Raw genomic sequence first — 6,871 nt, 5'->3', positions numbered from 1 at the left:
TTTTGTGAGGGGGATGTATATTGTTTTTCGGCACTACCTTGTTCTCTATAGCTGATATAACATGAATTACTGTGGCATCAATAAAGTTCTTATTTTTGCCATCTGAGAAAATTAAATATATTATATTTGGTGCCTAACTGTTTCCCAAGTATATTAGTGCGTGTGTGAATGAATAAATGAGACGTAAAACGTACATTTCTTTGTAGAAAGGCGCTTTATGAAAATAAGTCCATTTACTTGTATTAGTTTACAGCGCAGTTTTGAACATCCAATATGGCGGCGACGTTAACGTATCGCAGCAGCTCCATGGGGCGGAGCTTGGACGTAGGCAGTGTTTTTGGGTTGGGTTGCCAGGTTTGTCAGGAACCCGTTAATATAATACATCCATGCAGGAACCCCGACACGTGAAACACCATTGACTCATTTCACTTTAAAATCGGGAGATAAGCGGGAGAAATTACAAATCGGGAGCAGGGCGGGAGAAATGGTTGAAAATCGGGAGACTCCCGCTTAAATCGGGAGTGTTGGCAGGTATGTAACCGACGATGCGCACAGGATGCGCTCCGGAGCCGATCTGTGCGCCCGCCGCCCGCCGTGGGGTTGTGGCGCCCGTCACGCAGCATCCGCCGGGCAGATCCGGCTGAAATTCCGCTGGTCGGTCCCCGGGAGTCCCTGCTATCAGTCCAGGCCGGTTCCTGCAGTCCCGGCCGGTCGGAACCGGTCAGATTCCCCCGTTAAAGCCGCAGTGATGCGCGCTGCTCCAGCCTACTTCCTGGTTCCCAAAGCGGGGTTTCTGACTAAATTGTCCAGGTTCCCAGCCGCTTTGGAAGCAGGGATTTCTGGGGTACGTCCCAGGCTGGATCAGCTTCACCCTCCAAGATTTTCAGCAAAATCTGTCGGTTAGATCACCGGTAACGGGCGATGCGCTGGGCGCCCGGCGTGGCTCCGGGGCCAGCGTTCAGCATCCGCCGGGCAGATCCGGCTGAAATAGTAGATAAATGTTATTTATATACAACTCATATTTTATTTTTTTAACAATAAAGTTGCCATTTGTGAAAATTCAGTGTTGTGATTCATTTACAGGCTCGGGCTGCTCTGCCGGAGCGAGGTTTATGCTCCTCCCCTGCTACACGTCATTCAGGGAGCCAATCAGCACAGAGCCTCATTATCATACCCCCCCCTTCCCTTAGAATGGAGCACAGAAAAAGGGGTTACAAGCGGTAAAACTAGTGACAGGGCCCACAGGCTGGATTTCTGATTTATGTAGAAAAAACAAGCTTTAGATTGTTTTTAAGACATTCAAGGCCTGTTTAAAATATACATTAAATGCCATAATATGTCTCCTTTAAGAACATAATATCTGAGCCCAGACTGTTCAACCATTGCACGTATTGAAACGTTCATCTTGCAATAACTAACGGTAACGCAGCGCATACGCCGTAAGGCTAATTTATGGTTCCGCAGGACAACAAATCAGATGGATGGATGTAACGAGAGAGAAGACAGCTATTTTTTTACATAGATTAACAAGCGGTTGAGCAATAGAGAAGGATACATCATGTTCAGCAATGAACGAGCACAGACGGGTGTTCGCATCACAAACCCGGTGGGCCGTTGGTGCCAGTCCGTCAGCTGTGGCTGTGCCGAAGAGCGGACAGCAGTTCTATTAAAGGAGCATGAGGCTCCTTTTAAGAAATGAGACTCATTAGCGCCACCCTTCGCCACGACGGCCATCGTGGGTACTGCAGCCAACAGCGAAGCCGGCACGGGAGAACAGGGAGAACACGCATGCAGCGTCATGTGACGTCACATCCGCAGGACAGAGCGGGAAATTCCGGTCACAATTGCAGCACATTTTGCAGCACACAGCCTGTTCAAGGCAACGGAGAGACACACTAGAGGGCTCATTCTTTTTGGTTTGGAACGCTTCATCTGACATTATTACTAGAAAACTTAAAACGTATACACATTTTTTTCATAAATCCTGCTTCCATCCTGCCTCATGCTCTTTTAAGGCTGAATTATGGTTCCGCGTTACACCAACGCAGAGCCTACCGCGTACCCTACTTCGTACCCTACGCCGTACCCTACGGAGTAGGCTCTACGTCGATTTAACGCGGAACCAGAATTCAGCCTTTAGCGGGATCTCCTTCGTGGCGAGGTACAACTTTTACTGGCCTACGGTAGCTTTTTAGAGCAGAGCGTGCAAAAGCACCTGGCTCTCTTCTGGCACCAGCTACCGAAACAGCTGCCGTCTCCGCCCATTTCTTCCATCCATGCCCAGCACCATTTAATTTTCAGTCTTTTATCAGCCAAATCAACCTCTACAGACTTCATAATTTTTTTCTCCATCTTGAAGTAGGTGATTCGTATTCTGGCAGGTTGAAACACCGCTCCGCGCCCTGCTGCTGTCAAAGACCCGCCCCAGCTCTACTTCTGATTGGCTAGTGTTAGTTTGGTTACTGGTCACTGTAATTACGCAGACAGTAAAAGCAAGTAATGTATAGCTATAGAAAAATTTGAGAAATGTATATATTTATACACTCACAAGATAAAACGACACATTATAAACACCATATAAGGTTTCTTTTACTACCCTTGTTATTATTTTAATATAATTCCAACAAAGTAGATTTATTTGATATGCTTATATGGTGTTTATATTGTATTCTTTTTATCTGGGATATAATATAGAAATATCTGTATATACAGACCTGCAGAGTCAAATTGTTTACATAGATATTGACATTTGATACAGTAGCAACCCTTACACCAGCTGTAGTAGTCTCAGGATAATTGTTTTTGTAAAACACACTGACATAGGTGTTGACAAAAGTGCATACCTGAAGGTGATGAACGTCATTACATCCTTCAACCATCTCTTGTCCAAGACGACGGCTACAAGGGCTTGTAGCGAGTGAACGCCGGGCCAATGTTTATTCTTGTCCAGGCATTTAGCTTATTACTCTCCCGCTTTCTTTTTTTCACCTCCTCCGATAAAACTTTTATTTTCTTCGGTTTTTTCGCTGCTTCGGCCATGATACCAGCTTCTGCTGAGCTCTGCGCTCCATGCCCCGCCCAGCTTTCGTGGTACAGTGACGTATGTCGTAAAGCAGTCAAAGCCGTAAAAATGTGTAGTTTTTTAGTGTGGCAGGGTTCCTATCATGCTCCTCAAAGTTACATAGTGCCAATGAAGGCGATACAGACCCCTCAGACCATGACAGAGGTGTCATTAAACCTGTTGGAAGTTGATGTACCATAACAATGACTCTGGAAATATTATATTAAGGTGGAAAAGTTACATAGTGCTGCTTTAATGTTGAAGTACAATTTCGAGAAAAAAGTCGGAATGTTGAGAAAAAAGTCGAAATGTCGAGAAAAAAGACGAAATGTCGAGAAAAAAGTCAAAATTTTGTGAATAAAGTTGAAATGTTGAGAAAAAAGGCGAAATTTCGACTTTATTCTTGTAATTGTATTTCAACATTAGTCTCGACATTTCGACTTTTTTCTCGACATTCCGACTTTTTTCTCAAAGTGCACAATAAAAAAAATCTTGCCCTCCTGCATGGCCCTAATACTCTTCCGTAGAAAACTGTTTGTGGTCATACCTTTATTTGTAGACGAAGTCCATGCACCTATCCTTCGTCACAAAAACCTCAGTTGCTTAGTTGTAAAAGTCCTCCTTATTTTCCTTTAGTTTTAAAAATCTCTGCCTTAATGGGGATGATCGCCAGGGATGAAAGCCGTCCTGAATCTGTCCTTTTCTGTTTGAAAAGAGCAGGTTACCTTCTGTCCCACAGTTTGAAACAAACCTTTTAGCTCTGACGTTGGTCTTCCGTTGTTAATCACTTTGACTGAAATTTTTAAGTTTAAATATATAATCTTCTTCCATTTTGGCAGTCCGACAAAGCAGAACATCAAAATAAACGTCTCGCAGCAGCAGCGCACTTGACTCTGCGTGAAGAACAGCAGCCACGAGCACCCGTTGACTCACGTATAATAATAATAACTATTATTATTATTAAAGCTACAAGCAGCGATGAACGGGACTTCGCGCGTGCAATTTTCACCAATTATGGTCAAGGACTCAAAACCAAGTCTGATGACGCCTCCCATGACTCTCTATGTCAAACCATTCAAAAGTTGTAGCAGAAAATAGGGACAACCAATCAGAAGAAGGGGCGGGGCTAATTCAGGCCAATGAAGGTCAAGGACTCAATACCGAGTCCGATGACACCACCCTAGACTCTCTATGTCAAACCATTCAAAAGTTATGGCAGAATAACATATTGGCCAATCAGCTACTAGTATCACTTCCTGTTTAGCGTTTAAGTTTGACGCGGCGCCACGGCCATGCCATTTCACGAAACACTCACAATTTTGATAACTTTTCATTGCTAACGTCTTTTGTGTCTCCTGAGCGAGTTTTATGTCGAACGGACGATCCTGCTAGGAGGAGTTTGTTAAAGTACGACACGTGAAAATGGCATAAAATTGCGCCAAAATGACACGATTAATTCAAAATGGCCGACTTCCTGTTCGGTTTCGGCCATGGCGCCAGGAGACTTTTATTTACGTTGCGACATGATACAGGTGTGTGGCGATTTTCGTGCATGTCGGGCACAAAGTTTTCTAGGCGCTGTTGAGCCATTAGGCCACGCCCCTCTTTGAAATTATTACAATATGTAATTTTTCGCCACATGGGATGTACGTGCCAAGTTTCACAACTTTTCGAGTAAGTTATGCGCCTCAAAAACGCAATTGTTTTTGGATAAAATAAGAAGAATAGTAATCGTACCGATTTCAATAGGGCTTCGCACCAGCCTTGCTGGTGCTCGGTCCCTAATAATCATGCAGGACCGGGGGTCCTGAGGACCAGGGTTGAAGCCCACTGAATTAGAGCCAATATATACTTCTACATTTAAGAAAAATTTATCGGCAGCATATAGGGAAATTATAGTATTAGCCCTAGGACGAATTGCATGCAGTCACTTGTGGCTAATTTCTTTTCTTTGATATATTGGCACTGTTACCTCACAACAAGATGGTTCGGGTTCAACTCCCAGCAGGGTCTTGGGGTCTTTCAAACTCCATATGTTCTCTCTGTGCCATGTGCACACTTCTCAACTGCTCATAAGAGTGACTTGGTGATGGACTGGTGACCTATCCAGAGTTTACTCCTGCCTTTGACCCAAATACAGCTGGGATACACTCCAGCAGCTTCCTGTAACCCTAAATTGGAATAAGTGGGTGTAGGTAACTGATGGTTATATCGAGGGATATAGTTTAAAACAACTTTTTTTTCAATTTTATCTCTTTTCTTATCATTTTATTTGTTATTTACTGTTTAATTGTGTCTTGCCTCTTTTAATGTTGATGTAAAGCACTTTGAATTACCTTATGTTGAATTGTGCTATACAAATAAACTTGCCTTGCCTTAAAACAAATAAAACTAAAGCTATACTCAAACGTTAATGGCCAAATACTAAGAAGTCCCTGTCCACGATATATGAGTTTGTTTTACTATAACTACATTACTTCCAGATAAGAAATCTTGACATTCTGAATAAATGTATGAAACGTTTTTAAATGTTACCTTGGCTAAGTTCCCATATACAAAATGAGAACAGCGAGGAAATAATCTTCCCAGCTGCAGTTACCGTTTTTATTCCCTCGTGCCATCATCCAGCATCAGTGCTTGGATTCTTCTTGCAGCAATCCTTCCCAGAGAAGAGTAATATGTAATACGTCGAGATTTTAGAATAAAATATCAATATATCATGTATGTATGTTCATAAAGTTTCAGTGTCCATACTTCAGACCGTAACATATTTGACAGTTTAAATTACCAGAAAGTAATCGCAGTCTGGCTTCAGTTAACTCAAAGTTTCACCTGACTTTTCAGAAGGGCTTGAATATTTCAGAATTCTCATTTTTCCCATCAACAGCAACATTGATGTAATACAGAGGAGGAAGAAGAAAGCATCACCATTAATAGGGAAGTGAGAAGCACACAATCCTGTGGCTGCAACACAGAAATCCAATAAAGATACACCTTAAAACCCCTTGCTTACCAGAGCCCCCTGTACAGGGGGCTCATGTAATTTGACAGCAGAAGCCTGAAAAGAGGCTGGTAAGTAAAGGGTTTTTAATGCATTATCTATCTTCTTTCTACAACACTGTTATATAATCTCAACTTCATGGGGAAATTCTCATTCATGTTTTTTGCTTTTTGCAGTTCTGTGTACTAGTGCCAACATCAAGCATGGCATGTATAGGCTGGCTTTTGTTTGGTTAACCATGCAAACACATCGCACAAATGGGCAACAGAGTGTTTGTTGAAATTTATGAGTCCCCTGATCCTCAAATTTACTTTGGTCTTTTGGTCATCCAAAAAAACCCAGAAAATATCAGACAAAATGCTGAAAATGAGGCCAAAACAGAAAAAAGAAGCCAGCTTGGAATTTTTCTTGCAGAGCTAAAATAAGCTGCTAATAACCTGTGTGACATTAAGAACGGGTTGCTGACATAAAAACCGTGGTGCATAATCTCACAATATGGCTTCCGCGAATCTGAAGGATTAAGGAACAAAACCTTGCAGGTTTTGATTGCCGTGAGTATTAAAATTATAATACATTCCAGGAAAACGACTTTATGTGCTGTACATCCCATTCTGACGGGGTCAGATGTCAAAACCACAAATACTTATACACAGTTTTCTGTTTTTGATGATGATCAAATCTAATTGTATTAAAAACCAAGCCATTTTCATTTGAAAGCTAGGGGCCAAACTTGCATCACTGATATTTAAACTCTTCTTGTCGAACAGCAGTTAGCAGCACATCATGGATGTCACTGCCCAAAGACCCAC

This window comes from Cololabis saira, chromosome 8 (genome assembly GCF_033807715.1).
Source record: "Cololabis saira isolate AMF1-May2022 chromosome 8, fColSai1.1, whole genome shotgun sequence".
NCBI classification, from domain to species: domain Eukaryota; kingdom Metazoa; phylum Chordata; class Actinopteri; order Beloniformes; family Belonidae; genus Cololabis; species Cololabis saira.
Note: the sequence above shows the minus strand (reverse complement) of the source record.